The sequence below is a fragment of the Grammomys surdaster genome, unplaced genomic scaffold, assembly GCF_004785775.1.
Source record: "Grammomys surdaster isolate TR1022 unplaced genomic scaffold, NIH_TR_1.0 125807, whole genome shotgun sequence".
Taxonomy (NCBI): domain Eukaryota; kingdom Metazoa; phylum Chordata; class Mammalia; order Rodentia; family Muridae; genus Grammomys; species Grammomys surdaster.
In genome coordinates, this window is record NW_021620638.1 from 3,444,024 (window position 1) to 3,465,849 (window position 21,826).

Here is a 21,826-nt window from a genome sequence, read left to right on the forward strand (position 1 = left end):
TCCTGCCTCTTCCTCTAAGATGGTTGAATTATAAGCATGTATCATCATCCTATTCTGCAGTTAAGCACAGGAACACGTCAAGTGCCTGGCCCCAAGGCAAGAGGAAATCAAGAACACAGCCAATTTCAGAGCCAAGGGTCTCTTTCATTTAGACATGGAAGAACTGCTCCTCCCGCCAAGAGTAGTGTATTGGTACATAGATACAGTAAACAGGCAGAGAAGGTAACAGTTCCATTTATTGATTTTTCTGTAATCACTTTTTAACATGTTTACAAGACTAATAAGCCAAACTTCTGACTATGTGTGTGAGTTAATTAGGTTTCTCATAGCTGTGAAAATATCTCAGACAAGAGTGACTTAAAGGGCCACCATCTGTGGGAGCAAAACCTGCACTTGGCTGGGAGCAGCTTGCGTGGAGGTCTCTGGCCAGTATTGCTTTCACCTGTCCACAAGCATGGGGCATATCTTTTCTAGTCTCTTCAAGGGCCTTTTTGGTAAAAAAAAAAGAAATGCTCATGGTGGGCCTGGATGCTTCAGGGAAGACAACAATTCTATACAAACTGGTCGAAATTGTGACCACCATTCCCACCATTGGTTTCAATATAGAGACAGTTGAATACAAGGATATCAGCTTCAAAGTGTGGGATGTAGGCAGCCAGGACAAGATCCAGCCCCTGTAGCACCACTACTTCTAGAACACCCAAGCCTTGATCTTCGTAGTGGTTACCAACGACAGAGAGCATGTGAACGAGGCCCGTGAAGACGTCATGACATGTTAGCTGAAGATGAGTTCCGGGATGCGTTCTCTTGGTGTTTGCTAACAAGCAGGACCTCCCGAATGCCATGAACCCAGCTAAAATCACAGGCGAGTTGGGGTTGTACTCTCTACGCCACAGGAACTGGTACATTCAGACCACCTGCGCCACCAGCGAGGACGGGCTCTATGAAGGACTAGACTGGCTGTCTAATTAACTCTGGAACCAGAAGTGAACCAGACCTCTCCCTCCCCATCACTTCCTCTTCCCTGGCCTCCACTTTCCTCTTATGTGGCAAACGTGCGACTCTGCGGTCTTGAGTTCCAGAAGCTATCTCCATGGGTTGGGCACACTATGCTGTATATGTGCAGACACAGTCTGCAGCCAGGTTTTTATTTAATGTAAATAGTTTCTGTTTCCACTGAGGCAGTTTCTGGTGCTCCTATGAAATATTACTTAGCTTTTTTATTGCAAAAAGAGAATCAACTCACTGTTAGTACAGAGTAGGAACACCTGGCCTCCGAAAGCCTTTGGGCTGTAGACTGGTTTCGGTATCCATTTGGTGATTAGTTTTTAACCCAAACTCAGTGCATTTTTAAAAAATAGTTAAAAATGCAAGATAAGAACACTTGACCACACAGAACGGAGACTATGCCTAGTATAGGCTTTGAAGTTAATGGCCTGAACACTAGTCTATCATATCACCTGTTTCCCTATGGGAACAAGAGAGAAGTTGACAAACCACCAAGCGCTGCATGGTCACAGTAGAGCCCCCGTGACTCGCCTGTCTTTGGGTCACCTGCATTCCATAGCAATGTGCTTGTACTTGTGTTCACATGGTCACCTAGGAGTGGGCTGGGAGCCATTGTTGGATGCAGGGCCCAGCTTGTACTTGGTGTGTAGCCGGGCCAGATGGCAGCCTGGATCTTACTCGTGCTGGCAGGAGGCCTAGGTCTCACCAGTAGGAGCGCGTGCAAGGTGGGAGGGTTGGTCCATTGCAGATCCACATCCTAGAGCACACCCACGGGTGAAGTAGCTTCCTCCCTCAGCCTGCAAGGGTCCCATTTGCCATCAAAAGACAACCTCTACTTTTTTTTCTTTTGTACTTTGATAAACACTGAAGAGTCTAGAGCTGTTAAATTTATCATGGGAAAATCTCAGAACTGGTTTATTTGGTGTCGTGGAACTGCTCACTGCTTTCAATGCACAATTAGTAATCAACTGTTTTGTATACTTATTTTCAGTTTTCATTTCGACAAGCACTGTAATTATAGCTATTAGAATAAAGCCTCATAACTATGAAAAAAGCGACTGAAAGAAGAAAAGAAGATTTATTTTGATTCACAGTTAAGGAATACATAAAGTCTATTATGGCAGGGAAGACAAGACAGTGTGTGTGTGTGTGTGTGTGTGTGTGTGTATTTTATATATATATAAAAATCTGTATGGGACCTAGCCCATTAAGTCACAACCCTCTTCCCTCTTCAATAAAATCATCCCAGAAACACCATCAAGACATGCCCAGAGGTGTGTCTCATTGTTGGTGCTAAACCCAGTCAAGCTGACAATGAAGATTAGTGGTGCTGGGTTCACCCCTTTGTCAACTTGACACTGAAACACATCACTTTAATACATAACATCCCACCCACTGCTACCAAAATGCTTATGACTATTTCATAAAGCAAAACACATTTAGTTATAATCTCCAAAGTCCCCTAAGTGTTAAAGTTATATCTCAAAGTGCAAAGTCCAAAGTCTCTTCTTAGATTCTAGGTAAGCTCTTAACTGTGAGTCCCTGAAAAACAACCAATCCACAAAGTCACATACTGTTTTATGCAGTGGCATAGAGCAAAGTGTCTCATAAATGATAGATAGATAGATAGATAGATAGATAGATAGATAGATAGATAGATAGCACCCATCTCTCTCTGCTTCTTGACTGCAGATTCAATGAAGAGATATCTCACCTTTTCACTTCCTTGTCTTTCCTGACATAATAGACTTAATGTATTCCTTAACTGTGAGTTAACACAGTCTTACATAGTGGTCTCCTTATAGGAAATCAGGCCCTGGCATGCATTCCAGACCTCAGCAGCTTTCCAGAATTGAATTTCAAACCTTCGTGATCAACTAAATAGATGACACTGTTCAATTCTACTACCAGCTGCAGATACAGCCTGGTCTCCCTCCATAGCCTCCATGGGTCTTGGCAACCAAACCTGGGAAAACACACCTTCTTAACTGGTTGGGGTTTCTTGTTTGTTAGTTGATATTTTTTAAGCAGAAAACAACTTCAGTGGCATTCTCTATTCAGTTTTTTTCCATTTCAAACAGCTTTGTATTTTTATAAGCTGGAACCCTGATGAATAAGGTCTTGACCTCAGAGTAGTCCTCTTATTAGCCCAGCGCAAAGCTGGAGGTTTCTCTTATAAAATTCAGCTGCTTTTTCCCATTTGCTTTTCTGTAACCTCAAACTCTCTCATTCTCTTTTTATTACCAAACCAGACAGTTTCCATTTTTCCTGTTTCGGCTTCTCATTATAGACTTTAATAAGTACAGTGAGTAATAACCATGCTATAGGCTGAGCTGCCTGAAATTTCCTCTGCTTGGGGAATAGAACATTTGTGACAAGAAAGTAGAGAAGAACAAGGAAGGAGGAAAAGCTTTAGCAGCAGTGGAGGTACAGTGATGGAGAAGAGGAAGAAACTGGGGAGGGACAACCAAAACGAAAGATGTGTGAAGTTATGTGGACCAACTAGTGTCTAATAAAATTTAAAATGTAATTAAAACAAGAGGTTTAATGGATATAGGCTGCATGAGTGATACTGCTGCCCTCAGAAGCCATGTTATTAAATTAAAATCCCAGTGCTTGGTATCATAGCTTCTGTGAGCTGCCAGTTAGGAAGGTTCTGAGGCCACCAAAATAACACAGGCTATTGTCATAACCCTTTGTTGTCCATCATAGCTGGATGGTAAGATCTTATGATGATATATATTTTGGGATTAGGGCATAGACAAATGCAGCTGGAACCCTATTGGCTAACTTTCATAGTGTTATGAAAATGCAGGCTACTAAAGGAGAAAAATCAGCAGTCTTACTCAGCTGAGAACTCTGTGAGCTACAGTACCAACCTGTCAGGCAAGATGTATGCACTGGTGCCATAGTGATGACTATGGAGTTCATAGGTTCCAGTGGGGAACTTACTACTATTATTTGCAAATATACATGTTATCTTCACACACACACACACACACACACACACACACACACACACACACAGACTTTGTATGTCTAACATGAGCGGGTTTTAATTGAATTAAAAAAAAAATCTTCCATGACTAGATCTAGGGCTCAAGAGTTCAGTATCGGGAAAATGACTTTGGAAAAATCAGCCAGAAAGAATGAAAAGAAATACTAGATTTCCTACAAGTTGTCAGATAAGGGTTAACTCAATTTTAAAATATATAATGACAGAATTTATGTATTTAAATTATGCCTTGGTCAGTAGTAAAAACCTTGTGATCACTTGTCTGAAACCACAAAGGAGTCATTATCTCGTTTCACAGGGATTATAGGAAAAGGGCAGGAGATATGGAAGAACGGGTGACACAAAGGACTTTGATTTTCTCATATGTTCACTTAACATTTTTAGCTGATATAAAAATGGCTATAAAAGTGCATACCAACACAACCACAGAACATCCAGAGGCCCTTTATTGGTACATCTTTTGATAAGGAAGTCTTCCCAAAACAACTCCAGCAGATTTTCTTGTCTAGTGGGACAGATGTTTACCACACCCTTACCATTAAACCAATCTCATGCCAGGAAAATATGTTCTCATTCTGAAATTCCTTGGCATAGACCATGGAGTATTCAGACCTACCATCATTACCTAAATCACAAGGGATATGCATTCCTAAGAAACTTGGGATTACTGGGTGTGCAGTGTGGCCACCACTGACATTGAATCTCAAAGAAAAAACACTATGTTTCAGGACTGTTGTATTAATAGGTGTGCCATTTCTAGATATTGCATGTACATTTGTTTGGGGTTGTCTTTGCAAAAGATTAACATTTGGGTCAGGAGTGAAGCAGACTGACTTCCATCGTGAGGTGTGGCTCTCTTCCAATTAATAGAATAAAAGAAGTGCTGACCTTCCTCAAGGAAGAGGAAACACCTCTTTCTAGACCTGGAGCTGAAAGCTAAATCAATCTCTCCCTCCTCCTCTCCCTCACCCTTCCTCCCCCTCCCTCTCCTCTTTAAAATTTAACAATTCTTTGATAATTTAATACGTGAATATAATGAATTTTGTTTTCATCTCCAGTTAACCTCTCACCCTTCTTGTTGGAGTAATGTTTTTGTACACTATGTGAAGATGTGTCTTTGTCCTTCCTTTCCTGTCTAAGGCACCTTCTGATTGGTTAAAATAAAAAGCCTATAGCAAGAGGCAGAGTAGTAAAGTGGGACTTCTGAAGAGAGAGAGGAAATCTGGGAAAGAAGAGTGGCAGGAGATTCAGCCAGCTGGACATGGAAGAAGCAGGCTGGGAAAGAAAGGAGAGGTAATTAACCAGCCATGTGGCAGAACTTAGATTAGTATAAATGGGATAATTGAGTTATGAGCTAGTAGGAAACAATGCCTGGCTATAAGGCCAAAAGCTTATAAATAAATATAGTCTCTGTGTCATTATTTGTTAGCTTCCTGAAGGTCTCAGTTATTACTATACAAATCTCTCTCTCTCCTTCTCCTCCTCCCCCACATGTATAACCATACAAAACTGGGAGAAACCTAATAATTTCTAATAATTATTAACACTTACTCTTAAAGTGAGCCATGTCTTGAGTTCTTATAGATAAGTGATACATGCTTTCTATATTATTCTTTTTTGCATTTAGAAATTAATAGAATTCATTATTTTTATTGTTATTTTAGAATAGATTGGGCACAGCACAGGTACAGAGGCTCTGTTGCCCTACTTGGTGGTGGCAGGAAAAGGGATGGCTGGAATTTAGTTTCACTTCATTTTTGTTGATTCATTTATAACCACCGTGCTCTTTTTAATGGAAAACTGATAGAATGCTAGAAGTTATGGCAAAATTCTTTGAAAACTTTTCTTATCTACACCATTTCATAAATCTAAAATTTTAAAACCTCATTATAATAACAACTTACTGCTTTTTTTTTCCTTTGTGAGTTCTTCCTCTATCCCCTTGCTCACCATAAGCCCCCAAAGAGAAAGTTTTATTACAAGTCAGAAGTAGAAGGGTGGGAGATATAGATTATATTTTTAAATATGCATTTCAAAACCACAGAGACATTTGGATTTAGGTTTTAACTCCCATTTTACAAATGTTTGGCAAGCAGAAGAGTACTGATACATTAAACACCAATGCTGGAAGTCTCATGCAAACACAAAGGGAGCATAGAACCCTAAGCTTCTTCTCTTTGACAGTGTTTAGTCTGAGGCTCCTTGAAAAACAGAAGGGAAAAATGAAACTGGTTCTTACATGCTGCTCAAATCAACTCCACCCTGATGAGTTTGCTGAGATGGAACCCAGCAGATGGTGGGATACAGTCTACATCTTAGCTGTTAAGACTCATGCATACACATGAGGGTATGCCCAAGATTTTCTATCTAGATTTAGGAACAAAAACAAAACCAAAACAAACAAACAAACAAACAAACAACAACCACCAAAAAAACCCCTCATAATATCACACGTAAAATACTGAAGTAGCACTAAAATAATCAAAATATCCAACATTTTACATAATTATAGGATATAATTCCATTGTCATCTTTATAGAATTGAAGATACACGTTGTGGAATGATTTACATAAAATTACCTATTGCCAACATCTGTCCATAGTATTGAAGGTATTCTCGTCTACTTGAACTGTCAATTGTAAAGTGGAACTACATATACACTGCCTTCACAGAAACATCTAGATTAGAGTTTGATCATGAACTGGCTAGTCTAGCCACATTGACACATAAAATTAGCCATCACAACATCTATTTTTGAGGGGTGGGCGATGGAATTTGTCTGGGTAGGAACTCAAGCAAAGGCCTTGGGATAATGATGCTTAACGGCTTGTTTCCTATAGATTGCTCAACTTTCTTATACAACTCTAGATGCCCTGCCCAGGGGTGGCACTAAGTACAATGAGTTAGTCCCACCTACATGAGTCACTACTCAAAAAAAAAAAAAAAAACCACCTCAGGCTTGCCCACAAGACAATTTGGTGGGGGCATTTTCTCAATTGAGGGTTCCTCTCCCTGGATGACTAACTTCTGTAAGTTAACAAAACAAACAAACCCAACAAGACACAGAATAGGTGGTTTGTTGTTTTATAATTTAAGTTAGTTGGTATCATGCCATGGAGATAGGTAAGCTTAAGTAGGGGCAAAGGATGTATATCACTTGTATATTTAGTTGGCCTCATTGATGTGGCTACACTAGTAAGAACAGAAAGAACAGAGTCCTGACAACTTGAGACCTTACCCTTGTGGACCACGCATTTTCAGACTGTCTATACAGTTAGAAAGACTATTCAGTGATTGCCAATGCAACTGCACAAAAGAGTTACATGAATTCAGACTCCTTGATTTCCACCAATTAAAATATGTTGGATAAACTAGAAGGCATTTGCTCCCTCAGATTCTGAGGACTGAGTAGGTTTGGGAAGCTCTGGTTCCAATAAAATCTGAGATTGTACAGAACACTAGATTGAGCCAGTAACTGCCCCAAGCCTCATGAGTCTCAGATAACTTACTCTTATCAGGCTTGGCTGTCTTCTTAGTGGTTGTATGATAATGCAGAATGGAGAGGTGAGACAAAAAGAAAATTTTTTCTTTCAAATTTCTTCTTTTTAAGCAAATTCTGTTGTATAATTTTAAGATTTAATGCAATAACATCTGTAAAATCTTTAGAACCATAGTTGGACTGCAGTAAGGATAAGAAAGACAAACACAAATTTTCATTGTCTTGTTCTAGAAGTTACTTTGCTCTAGGTTAAATCAGGTAAAATTTCATCAGATATTAACATTTTCTGGGTAAAAAAATTGTATAAAGATACTAATATTCCTTCATGTTATGGGATCTTTGATTTACATAGATGATTTTTTTTGTATTAATATGCTCTGATTTGAATTTTTGAGATGATTATGCCTGTATGTGCACAGGTTCTCATGCAGTCCAGAATGGTCTTGAACTCACTGTGTAGCCAAGGATGGCCTTGAAATCCTGATCTGTTTCCAACTCCCCAGTGATGGAATTATAGGCATTCACTGCCATACCTAGTGTCCTGTTTTTGATATGAGAAATGTTAATAATATAAAATTTTAGATCTATAGTTGTGTAGTATTTTGTATTTTTAATATATAGTTACAGTACATAGGTATTTTACATTATCCTTTTGTCATTGTATAAATTATTAAGAAACCATCTGATTGTAATCTTCCAAATGAAATATTTCCCTTAAATGAGACAATAGATACACTTGATTCTGTTTAATTCCCTGCAAAATTTTTCACTTTTAATACTACACGGGCCTTATGCTTGTTAGTTATAAATAAAATTATGCCATTTTATCACTGGAAATGAAGAACCTAAATTAATGTTTTAAAGTGCTCTTTGATACATTTGACATAGCATGAAAATGACCTTTGAACAGCATCTGTGAATATCAAAATTGAGATCCACTTTAACTTTGTTCAATTTTACATTATTTTCCAGGGGTATTATCACATCTAAGCATCAGTTCCTAGTTGCTCTTGTATGGGTATGGATATATATGTCAACAGAATACTTTCATATCTTCATGCCGAGTTCTAATTTAATTTAAATGACCCTTATTAAAATGAGCTATTTTATAAACAGATGGTTTTTTCCCAGAGAAGTGCAGAAATAAGGACAGAGCAAAAGAGAAAGTATTCATACAATCTGGATGGAACAATCAGACAGTGACTTGAACCAGATCAGAGAAGCCAGAAGAACCAAATGCTGTTAGAGAGGAAGCAGCTGTTTAAGCTCAGAGTCAAGGACGGGGGATACGGTCACAGCTTAATGAATTTCAGACCCTTGTATCTTAGAAAAGAAAGAAAATCCCAAATGTTCCTAAGATGTAGGCAGTTTGAGTCTTGGGAGTGAAGATAATATTACTAAGTAAGACACGTGAATAAAATCTGTTGCTTCTTTTTTTGTAACCTATTACATAGTTTATTGTAAGAATTCCTCAAAAATTAAGGATGCAAGTTGTTGAATATAATGAAGCTAACTTATTGACCATATTCAGTGTTTAGGCCTTCTTTCTTTTTACAGTAAGAGGCCATTCTCCAATCTGTGTTTTGGATTTCAGTTCCCCCTGCCTCTTTTTTTTTTTGTTTTGTTTTTGTTTGTTTTCTTTTTTGTTGTTGTTTTTCGAGACAGGGTTTCTTTCTGTGTAGCCCTGGCTGTCCTGGAATTCACTCTGTAAACCAGGCTAGCCTCGAACTCTCGAACTCAGAAATCCACCTGCCTCTGCCTCCCAAGTGCTGGGATTAAAGGCCTGCGCCACCACTGCCCGGCTTCCCCCTGCCTCTTGTGGAGACCTTCATACATCAGTTATTCGTATTAGAATAATATTAGAATGGCTATGGATAGTGAGATGTATTAATACAGTATTTTAAATTTTTCTCTCAAGTAAAGCAGAAAGGAGAAAAGGTTTTTGAAATTGTGCTCAACGAAGTGACATTGCATCTGCTTGAATGTGGTAATACAAACCTATGATGAATCTAACTTCAGCTCCTCCTGCCCCCTCCAGAACTTCAGCACACAGCAACTACCATTAGATAACACCACTCACTTCAGACTAAAAAAACCTTCTCCCCTAACCTATGCCCATCCTTCTTTACCTCTTTAGTAAAGTACACCTTTATGCAGTGGAAATATGAGGAGTACAGTGTTTGCTGGCTAGACATGAAACTCAGGGTTCCAGCCCCAGCAGAAACCAGACATGATGGCGCAGGTTTCTATTACCAGCACTTGGGAGATGGAGTTAGGAGAGTCTGAAGTTCAAGGTCATCCTCAGTTACAAGGCCAAGACAAAACCATACCTACAAAGTACACTTTTACCCTGCGTCTCTCCAAAAGCAAAACACTCACTTCCAATTCTCTTCTCCTCCAGTTGCCTAGCAAACAAGTTTTATTCGGCTTATGACGCTTATATGGCTTCATCATTTGGGAAATGATCTCTTTTGGATGGTTACTGGCACTGTTACAAAGATCTTTCTCCTTACTTCTGCAAGACTTCACCGTCTACTCTCTGCTTGCTATACTGCCCAATGCCCCCATTAATCCATCCTCCATTTACAAACAGCTTAAAACTTAATGTATCTAGCCATTCTACTCCCAGAATTTAATAGACAACACAAAAGACAGCCATGGCTTGACGGTCTCCTTCTGCAGCCTCATCTTTCTCATCAGCCCTGATAGACCGTTTAAGACAGCTAAGTGGCACTCAACCTTCTCTGTGAAAGACTGACCCCTGTTCTGTGTGAACTCCCTTTGTTTGGATCCGGATTTACCTACCATCTTCTTTCTGTACTGGAAAAAGATTTTAAGTTTAAAACTCTAACCTGCAGTTAGTTAAGTCTTCCCTCCATTCATACTTCCAAATGCAAGTATTTGGTCCACTTGACTGAGTGGACATTCTTTCCTTTAAGTAGTCATGCCAACCAAGCCGTTGGTTCTTAATTTGGGGCCAAAGGAAAAGAGAATTTAAAGTCCAGGGAAGAATGTGTAGCAGCTAACAGAGGCTAGGCAAACTATCTCAAACGTGTGGGCAGATTTAAAGAAAACAACCGATTCAGTTTAACTACTAATTTTAAGACATTAAATCAGTGTCTGGAACCGTCGCCTTATCTCAGTGCCATATCTAGAGTCGAAAGGGAACACTCCTCCAAAAGGAACCCGAAGCTCATATGCAGAGGCCAATTCTCCACTTGGTCAGCTACCGAGACCCTGCAACCAGGACAGGCCACTAATCCACCTCCCTGGACTTAATCTGCGACAAGCCACCGTGCAGGGTACACGGTGGAAAACGCTTGCCAGAGAACCTAGCAGCCCCCAGAAGCAAGATGGCGGCCTCCCCCTTCCCTTCTTTCTCCAGGAGCCCCTCAATGTCCTGGGAAGACACAAACACCGCGATACGGGTTTGGGAGGCCCGGCCTTGGGAGGTGATTGCGCCTCGCGAAGCCAGTGGCTCGCCGTAGGTCCGCCATGAGGCTGTACCACTGGACCGCCCCAGCGAACGGAGAGCCTTTGTTCGCGGCCGCCAAGGAGTATTCGACCCCGAAGAAGGAAGTGCTAGCTGGCGCCCCGCCCCACTCGCCCGCGCCCCGGAAGTGATCTGCGGCGGCTGCTGCAGAGCGGCCGGGAGGAGGGTGGGTCTCCCTAGAGCGGAGCGCCAGTGTCCTCCTCCTCCGCCGCCGCCGCCGCCGCCGCCGCCCAGGCCGTCGCCGCCCTCCCGACTCCTCCTGCCGCGCCCTGCGCGGAACTCCGAGAGCAGCCCCGAGCGCGGTCCGATCGGCGCAGCCGAGGCCCAAGAGCCCGCGGGGCGAGCGGCTCGCGGTGCAGGTGAGCGCTCGCCGGCCGGGGAGGCCGGGCCGCGGCGGGGGTGTGTCCGACGGGCCGGGCCCGCGGCCGCCGAGATTGCATGTCCCGCCTGCCGCCTGGGCTGAGACCTGACTGCGCCTAGACAACGGGCGGCGTCTCAGGAAGGTCACCTGCATCGCACCGGTGGCTACCAGGACTGTGCCCGGGCGGTGCCCGCAACCTGGGGCCGCCGCCGCAGTCCCTACGCCGCACTCCACCCCGACCTCCCTCGCTTTCAATCCACTCCTTGCCGGTACAGAGCAGCAGCTTTTCGAGCTTCTCTCCCAGTCTTTGGTGCCAGTTAAAGGAATGGCTTTTTCTGACGAAAGTCTTTAGACGCTTCGCGTCCAGCTGAATGCTCATAGGCTCTTGTACAGGTTTAGCCTCTAGAAGAGGAAGGGAATGTAGGTATTGTGTGATGGGGTTATCTTCCGCGTTTGGTTCTTGAAAGGTGTCAAGGAGTAGAAAATACGATTTGTGTGCTTTAGATGGACATATGTATGTTTGAGTGGGCGGGCGTGGTGTTGCTGAAATGGTTGTGTTGTTGGGGGACTTAGGAGGAATTAAAGAATTAACTGGCCTTTGCGTGGAAACCAGAATGTCCAGACTTGTGAGAGCTCACCCAAGTGTCTTTGAGCTACTGTGAGAACTCTGGTGCCACGCCCTACCTGTCAAGCCGGAAAGCACTCAATTTACAAACAGTTTGGGTATGTGTTCTGGGAGAACCTTTATTTCTGTAAATTCTTTTTCTGCACATAAATTACAGCTTTAATCACCGTTCCAAAATTGGGTAACAAATTTATTACTCACAGCGTAGAAGGCATTCCTTTTGGCTTATGCTTGCTAATATGTCTAAGAGTATCCTATTAGCCTATGCTGTTTGTATCTGTTGATACAGTATTCTTGTAAATGACTCTTGTGACTCTTAAGATGTTTCTACAGCTCAATTTTCTTTTTTCAGAGGAGGAGGCTTTTTATCTTCCTCTCTGTTACCATGTAAAGTGCTCAGAGCTCCCCACATTTCTTCACTGAATGAATGAGTGTGCATGTGTACAGTTGATGGAATAGTCACTTTCCAGAAGCAATTGATTTTGTCTGGGGGTAGCTCAATGACTGTGGTTGCCTGCCGAGCAAAGGATACTAGATTCCGTCTCTAGCAAGTCCCCTAAACAATTTTGTTAAGAGCATAGTTTTGCTCCTTTGAGATTCTTAGAACATAAAATTTTTGCTTTGTCTTTTTTGTTCTCCAGAAGATCAAGAAACAACTCAGGAAGAATTTTATTTTCACAACTCTAACCTGGGAAAGGTTAAAAATATTTAGGGATTGTGGTTAGACAACATAATCATCTATATTTTATTGTTTCGTGTTTACTTCTAAAGTATGTCCAGAGTTAGATGGAAGAGATTTCCTGGCAAAAGATAGCAAGTATATGCTTGGAGTTGATAACTGTACCCAATCTTAATAAAAAAGAGGAAGTTTTGAGTTGATGCTGCTTAGAAATAAGGTGAAAAGCACGATTTGTCAGAGTGGCGCATTTTTTGTCGCGGATACATGAAATCTTCCGACACCCCTATGTGACCTTGGCATCTTTGATCAGCAGGCACTTTCATGTTTGGATCCACATGCTTCTTTCTCTGCTGAGTGTGCAAGTGCAACATTTATTTTGAAGTAGTAATTCATTACAACTCTTTTTTCCCCAGGGCATTCAGGGTGGGGGAAACTAATCATAGGAAAGAATTATAGGAAAGAATGCTCACCATTTTTAAGGAAATGTTTTGGCCTCTAGGTGGTTGCATTATTCTCAGTTTAGGCTGCGCATGTCTGTCTTCTAGTATATAGTGGTCCTGCACTGGCTTTCTAAGCAGCGTTTCTACAGGGCACAAATAAATGTACCAATATCACTTCTTGTGTATGGATCTGCCAAACTAATAGGTTCTTGTATTGTTTTATAAATGAATGAAAAGAGTAATCATTTTACAAATACTGGAAGCTGTGAATGTTAACTGGGGAAGAGACTATGATCTTGAAGAGGTAGGAGACAGTTTCCATTGTTTTATAAAATACTATGATTTTTAAATTAAGGAGAGTTTCGTAATGTTACTATACAGAGGTTAGATTTCCCTTAATTCAGCAACCATCTTGGTAGTAATAGTTCTTACATATTGATTGCTATTCAAGCACTGTGCTGAGTATTGTTATGATACCAGTATGCTTATATTATTTCTTATCTCCACAGTAGCTCTGCAAGACGGGTAGTCTTCCCCAACACTAAGTGAAGTTATTTGGCCAGAGGCCCGTCTCACACACTAGCATGTAGCAGAGCTAGGATTTAAAAATGCAGTAACAATTTCCAAAAGCACTGAAAATTGCAGCTAATCCTAAAAGTCAAGGGGAAAGTGATTCTGACTGACCTGAGCTTCCAGAAAAGATACTATGCTTATCACTCTTAGTTCTGAAGTCTGGCCTGGAGTCTCCAGTGACTAGCCAAGGGTCTTCAAGTGGGAGCCACAGACATCTTTATTTCCAGGGTGATTGCAAACACAATGTAGCTGTACCCCTACATACAGTCTGTTAGGTGCCAAGATGAAAACTGGTCAGACATTGTTCTTGTAGGTGTCCTGGTAGAATACTAGGAACTCAGAAAAAGATCTTTGATGGCTTTTTACTTCTTCAGCACCTGTTTGAGCTGGCCCTGTTTGAAATCATATTTGTTTCCTTCTTCTTTCTTCCTCTAGTGTAGGTGGTATCAATGTAGGACAGTAGGAAGAATGTTTTAAAAAAAACAAAGAGAGTTGCAAAACTCCATTCTTAGAGGTCTGGTTGCCTTTTCCCCTGCAAGTGTGTATTTTTTTAAAAAAATACTACTTTCTATGGCCTAAAAAAGTAATGGATGAAGGACATGCCCATCACCCGGTTATAACGATGGGAAGTGTGATGTGATCGCTCCAGATAGCAAAGCTCCTTTTCTAGCCCCACAAGGAACAGTATTCCGTGTTTATTTTTTAAAGCTGAGTAAATTTTAAAATGGAATTTTCATCATTGATTTAATCATACATGAAACTGAAGGTTTATTTCCTCAACATCATGAGAGTAATCTATATAAGCCATTAATTTTATTTATTTATCTTAAGTGGTAGGGATTTTGAGACAGGTGTTTCTCTGTGTAACCCTCACTGCCCTGGAACTCATTCTGTAGACCAGGATGGAAGAGACAGAATACTTGACATATATAATTTCCTTAAGTCTGAGTTCCAATTCTGTTGTTTGATTAACATTTGAAATTAAGTGTCAGGGTTTCACAATATGATTATGGACAGTCCAGCCAGAGATTATGAAATGACCTTGATTTCAGATGCTATGGGAAATGGATGAAATCTCACAAAGATTCTGATGACCATAGATCACACAAAGATCAGAGCCATAAGATCTCTTGTCATTTTTTAGCACAATCAAATAGCTATGGTGGTACCCATTGAATATGGAGGCTGACTTGTGAGTGCTGTCTATGTTTATTCTGACTACTAAGACCCTGCTTAGCCCATAGTTGGCCTCCTGGTAATCTTTTCCTCATATTTAAAACATCCATCATACTCCACTGATTGAAATCCTCTGTGGCTATGTTGAACATTATCCTTAATCTGGTATATAGAAACTTCCAGAAGGACTACTTACCTAAATTCATTCACTGGCCCCATCCCTTTCTCGAGCACAGTTCCAGCAATGCTGTGACCCAGAATCCTGATGTTTACTTGGGTGATCTCATTCCCCCTTCCTGCAGTTCTGACCACTCTTCTCCCCAGTCTAGTAAACTGCTCATCCTTCAGGCTTCCATTGGGTTACACTTTTTCCAAGAATTACGTCTGTGTGCAGCTGGGGTTTGGTTTTGTTTTGTTTTGTTTTGTTTTGTTTTGTTTTGTTTTGTTTTCCTTTACATGTATCTTAAAAGAAAGAAAGAAAAATCTTCAAGACTAGGCACCATAGTAAGGTGGGCATACCTATAATTCTGATAATTATAATAGCTAAGACAGGATGACTGTAAGTTGAAATAAATACTGAGACTCTGCCTTAGGATGGGGGTTGAGGGGAGACTTCTGTGATTCTGTGACTGTTATCCCTGTACTTATTACATTGTGGAGAGTGATTTTGTCAGCTTATTTCAAGTTCTATTGTACTCTCCTGTGGACTGAATTCCAGGTGTTTGCCACTCAGTGTAGTTTTCTTTTGGATTTCCCTTATTATAAATGAGTTGAACATTTTTAAAATATGCTTAAGAATCATTTTATTATTGTTCTTAGCCTGATTTTCTACATGATTTTTTGGTATTTTTCCTTTATCTTTTCAACTTATTTTTTATTTAAGAACAGTACCTTTTAATATTGGCATATTTAGTCATCCTTTGATGCTGCTTATGTTGTTTTTGTCATGAAAAGTCTTCATTTGTTTAATTAAATATAGCCATTTTAAACTTATTTCATCTGGAGTTCTAACCATACAAAGCTTTTCTATGCCCTTAGATTGTAGAGAAATTCATACTCATCATACAGTTTTATTTCTCATGTTTAGTTCCCCCTGGAGTATATTTCTGTATATGGTGTGATAAATGAATCTAATTTACTACTTTCAACTATTAATATAGCTATCCAGTACCATTTATGAAAATGAATATTTGCTCATTTGACATATGCACATGCTCTATGGAAATAGGTGTGTTCTATTCTGTTGACTTTTCTGGCCAGTGCTGTGCCAGTACCAGCACCCTGGTTGTAGAGGCCTATATTACACTGAGGTGTGGTGTGCCGTCTGATTGGGTAGCCCCCGTTGCAGCAGCTTCTCCTCACTGTTTCTCTTGCCCTTCTGCTGTATTTTTTCCCCTTGTGGATTTTAGCATTGGTTTGCCTGACTCTGTTGGTTTTCTTATTGGAATTGTATTATATTTATGGGTTTACTTAGGAACAGTTGACATCTTGATGGCATTGAGACATTTTAACTTTAATGAAAAGCAAGCAATGTCTTTATTTTCTTCTTTTTGTGTCTTTGAGAAGTTTTTAATATAACTTTTGTGTGGTTCTTATTAAGTTTAGTCATATTTTATCATTTTTTAGATATATCTTCAAACTGGTTATTATTTGTACAAACAAATACTGTTGATTTCTGCTCATTTTCTTGATACCTTGCCTAATTCTAAGTTACTTTACACTGCTTTCTCTTACACTTTCCAGATACTGTCACATCACATGTAAATACAGTTTCTTCCTTCTTCTTGATGTTTATGTGTGTTAACTTGTCTGGTTACTTTAGCTAGTCTCTCTAGATCAATATTAAGTTGATATACAGATACTTACATTGTAACTGGATATTAGTTTAGTTATGGATATGCCTTTTAAAGATTGCAGTTCTCTATTCTCTTTAAGAGAGACCTAACTAGAGACATGTTGAGATGTCGTCAAGGTTGAATTTCTTGGTGGAGCAACATATTACAACGGGGAGCAAGGCTAGGATTGCTTGGTGGTTTCCCAGTTCACAAATGGATCCTGTTTTCTTCTAGCTTCTCTCTGACATTCTTGTAGACTTCATGTTATCTTCTCTCAACCTCCTAAGCTGAAGCCCCCTTTATCCTGCTGTGGCTCTGGCTTGCATCATTGGTTCTCTAGGGCATATAGCAAAGCTGATGTGTAATCCAATGAGTGTATTCAGGGATAACCTAGAGTAACAACTATGGGGTAATTCTAGACAGGATTATCCAAGGACCTGCATCACCTGGCTTTGAGGTTAACCTTTCTTCAGTTTATTAATGCAGGCCCAGTCCTCTGCCTGGAATGATGTATAGAATAACAATAGGCAATACACACCAATGCTCAGTCTTTCAAGGCCTGAAGAGAGTTATTTCATTGCTGTACAATTCATACAGGGAACATGCTCCTAGTATTGCTATGTAGTTAAGGATGACCTTCTGATCCTGCCACTACCTCACAAACACGGGGATTATAGGTGTACACCGCTGTGTCTCACCAGAGTAACTTTGTTAATTGGGATTGACCGTAGGACCTTGTATATGCTGGGCAGGTGCTCTATCACCTAGCTACATAGATTCTTATAGTTTCAAGATTATGTAAGTCCATGTATGTGTGTTCAGTCCACATCCCATTTTAGTTTAAATCTTTCCTCTCCCAGGGGTGCTGGGTGGTAGCCAGTTTTTTTCTTGGTTCTTAGTCTGCAGAGCTTATCCCTAGATATACCTACACATGTTGCTGTCCTAGTACAAAGTTTGGAGTAAATTTTTTCTCTTTTTCTTTTTTTTTTTTAAATCTTTTGTCTCCACTGCTTTCTAGCCAGAGAAATCTGTCTCTTTTTATTTTGCCTTCTCATTTTCTTTCTTCTTCCTTGTTTTCTGTTTTTGTCTTTCTTTCTTTCTTTCTTTCTTTCTTTCTTTCTTTCTTTTTCTTTTTTTTGTTTCCTTTTTTCTTTTTTTTGAAGTTGATGACCCTTTTGTTTTTCAAGAATATCTGGCCTGGCATTTGTGGTCCCCTGCCTCTGCTATGCTAGAATTGCAGGCATGCATCACCTTTCTTGGCTCCACTCATCTTTTTTGCCTAAGGCATTCAGTCTGTGAAAGAAAATCTCTGTCTTCTGAGGCTTTAGGTTTCTGGGACATTAGCCCTGATGGCTTAGTGCTGAGATAATTGCTGCCTTTCCCACAGCCCCACTAGTCTCTCAGATCTCCCCGGTTCTCTATGTACTACAGTTAGGATAAGTCACTCTATCCCTTACCTTATATTTTATTACTTGCTACTTTTATTATTTGTTGTTTTCTTAGTCCCAAATAAATGAAAAACTGATCTCTTCTTAATCTTGCTTTTTTTTTCAGTTAGTAAATTCAGCCCTGTATTTGTTTTAAGACCTATATTTGTCTTGTTAAAGTTGCTTGAAATGTGTATATTTATTGGTCATTTGCTTTGCTTTTGTGACTTATCTTTTCATGTTCCTTTTTCCCTCTTTCTGCAATGAAAGGGCTAACTAATTCTTTTTTAAAAAAATTATTGAAATGTAGTTCAAGTACCATGAACTCATTCTTTTTAAAATTTGATACTAGTATAGTCAGAGAGCTGTGTTACCTTTACCACTCACTCATTCTAGAACATTGTCCTTTAAGAAGAAAGCAGTTCCGATTTGCTAGCTATCTTTGCAGATCTATCCTGCCTTGCAGCCCTTGGCTGCCGTACTTCATATCTCTACAGATTTGCCTATTCTGTATCTTCTAGGATTCCGTAGATGGTCATTGTATCTTTGATTTTCAGGGTTCACTGCATTGTAACATATATATTTCACTTTTGTATGTATGGTTGAATAATCCATTGTGTGACTATGCCATGCTTTATCTATTCATTAATTGATTGATATTTGAGTGCTTGTACTTGGAGGCTTATATTGTCTTAACACTGAAATGTATCTGCTGACTTAACGTTAACATTTTGAGGCATGACCAAAGTAGCCCCTAAGGTACCTGTTTGTTTTGTTGAAGATTTGGGAGAACTAGCAGTGTGTCTTTCCAATTTTATTCCATCTGTATAAACACTTTATTGTCCAACTTTTTGCTCATAACCTTTGTAGTAGGTATAATTTCTATATTCTGTCATCTGCTAGGGTGCTTTGTCTAAGCAGTTCTGTGTGTATAAAATATATTTTAGCATATTGCATTCTTATTTGTCTTAGCATAAGGTCAAATGCTGAGAATGCTTTATTATAAAATTATAAATGTGACATTTGAACTTTTAAGTAAATTTCTTTTTTAGTTCACTAACAAGATTTATGTTTTACATTAGCATTTTTGATGAGTTTCATACTATTGAAACTTTAATATATATTAATATGTGTATGTGTCTGTATATGTGGTACCGGGTTCATTGTAAGTCCTAGGTTCTTTCTCTCAAAGGCAATCTTTAATGAAGCAGCTCTCTGAGACAGTCCTTGCTTGTTCATATTGCTTTATTGGGGGTGGATGTGGACACATACACTTTATTTGGGGTAAACCAGGGGTTATATACTTTTTGGGGGGAAGGGAGTAAGAGTATGCAGGAGGGGAAGGTCATTGGGTGAAGGCTAAGGCTATCTAGATACTTCTTTAGCATGGAGAAAAACTCCAGGGGCTGTGCTGCATGACTGAGTGACTGTGGTCCTCTCAGTTGGTGGTCTCAGAGTAGGCATTAGAGGCTGGGAGGGTGCAGCTCTACTCCTGCTGTCTCAGATCTCTGAGATTCTGGGAGTTGAGTATACCCCACTTCACTAGTTCTTATGCCCATCTGGTAGTGTGGTCCTACATGCCCAACATGTGTACTTGTTTGCCATGTATGTGTGAGTGTCCAAATAAGCCAAAGAGGGTTTGGATCCCCTGGAACTTGAGTTACAGGGGTTTATGAGCTGTTTGCCACAAGTGTTAGGAACTGAACTTGTGTTCTTTGGAAAAGCAACCAGCCCTCTTAACTACTGAGCCATCTCTCTGGTGCCACTATTAAAACTTTAAATTGCTAAAATACATTTTTAGAACTTGTGGAATAGCAGGTAGCAAGACAAAATGTCCAAGGTGGGAGGAGTTAAAGTACTCATAGGGAATACTGGCTATATCTGTTAAGTGAACAGTGTAGTGTCTATTACAAAACTGCAGAGCCCAAATTATGACTAGAGTAACCAAAAATGGTACTGTTTCATGTTGTATACATCTTAGTATGTAATATGGCTAAATGTGTAAACATGAAACTTGTCTTGGTTTGGATTTTCTTGCTGTCTCATTAGGGCTAGTTTATATTTCAGAGATTTACTCCATTATCACCATAGTGGAAGTATATCTGCCTTCGTGCTGCCATGATGCTAGAGAGCTAGCAGAGCTGTACTTCTTGATTCACAGGCATCAGAAGGAGACTTGTGTAGCACTGGGCATAGTTTGAGCATATAATACTTCAAAGTACACCTCCATAGTGAAATACTTCCTCCAACAAGGCCACACCTACTCCAAGGCCACACCTCCTAATAGTGTATTCCTGATGGTGAAACATTCAAACACATGAGTCTGTGGGGGCCATAACTACTCAATCCACCCTAAAACTTAACTAAATTTGTATACATGGTATTTGACTTTTTTTTTCCTTTTTGAGACAGTACTAGGATTATAAGTGTAACCACACTACTATGTCTGTCCTATCTGTATCTTCTATTTGTTCCATATAAAGATCCAGTGGTGTCTAATGAGATGGTTCAGTGAGTAAAGATGCTTGCTGCCAAGTCTGACAACCGAGTTTCACCCACAGAACCCACATATAGAAAGAAGAGAATCAGTTTCCACAAGCTGTCCTCCGACCTCCACTCACAGTGGCATACTTGCATCCACACTCACACATCTCACACTCAAATACATAGGTAGGTAGAAGGTAGGTGATAGATAGATAGATAGATAGATAGAATAGGTAGATGATGTAGGTAGGTGGATGGATGGATGGATGGATGGATGGATGGATGGATGGATGACAAAAGTGAGAAGCCAGGTGTGGTCACATATGTTTGTAACCTCATCACTCAAGATGTTGAGGCAAGAGGACTGAAAGCCAATTGGCAACCAGCCTGAGCTACATATAGTGTGTCCCTGTCTCCAAAACCTAAAAAGTAAAATTAAAATGAACAAATGAGAGTTGCATTTGGAATGTTTTATTTTGAAGCTTTTACTCCTGTAGAAATGTTAGAAGTAGTAGTTGAATACATACAAACCCACACCTGTATTCATCATCCACTGATTATCATTTTTCAAATGTATTCATTCATCTATCTATTCAGTGTGGTTCAGGGGATTGAACCCAGGGCCACGTGCCTGCTGGGAGGTATACTACCTGCCAGCCCTGATTTCTATTTTGCTACATTTACTTTTCTTTCAGAAGTTAAGGGTTTTCTTGCTTATTTGTTGAGTAATTCGTTGATTAGCTGTTTAAAAGTAAATGGAGAAATTAATCTCTGTGCTCTTTTGCTTGCATCTTTTGAGCATAAAGGCAGTTTTTTATATAACTACCATACTCTAAAGCCTAAGAAAGTAATACCTCCATAATCTTTTTAATATCTAGTTCAAATTAATATTTCTTAGTTGTCTCTTAATGGTTTGTTTTTTTTTTTTTTTTTTTTTTTCCGAGACAGGGTTTCTCTGTGTAGCCCTGGCTGTCGTGGAACTCACTCTGTAGACCAGGCTGGCCTCAAACTCAGAAATCCGCCTGCCTCTGCCTCCCAAGTGCTGGGATTAAAGGCGTGCGCCACCACTGCCCAATTCGTAATGTTTTTAATAGGTATTTTTCCCTTGTTTTAGGATCCAGTCAGGGTTCATGATTTCTCTCCCAGTTATGTCTTTAGTCCTTTATGTTTTTCAATGAACTGTATTCCTGATCCATCAACTTTTAAGAG

The 21,826-nt window shown here is 40.0% G+C and overlaps 1 protein-coding gene and 1 pseudogene across 1 annotated transcript in view; both read left to right on the forward strand.

Annotated features, from left to right (window-relative positions):
• The first annotated feature begins 454 nt into the window (after positions 1-454).
• Positions 455-972, forward strand: LOC114640334 (annotated as a pseudogene).
• A 10,185-nt stretch (positions 973-11,157) lies between these two features.
• The window catches only part of Rala (RAS like proto-oncogene A), a 53,746-nt gene continuing 43,077 nt past the window's right edge, over positions 11,158-21,826 (forward strand). Inside the window, exon 1 of the mRNA XM_028789251.1 lies at positions 11,158-11,376. The gene's annotated coding sequence lies outside the window, so the exon portion shown is untranslated. The remainder of the gene's footprint in view (positions 11,377-21,826) is intronic.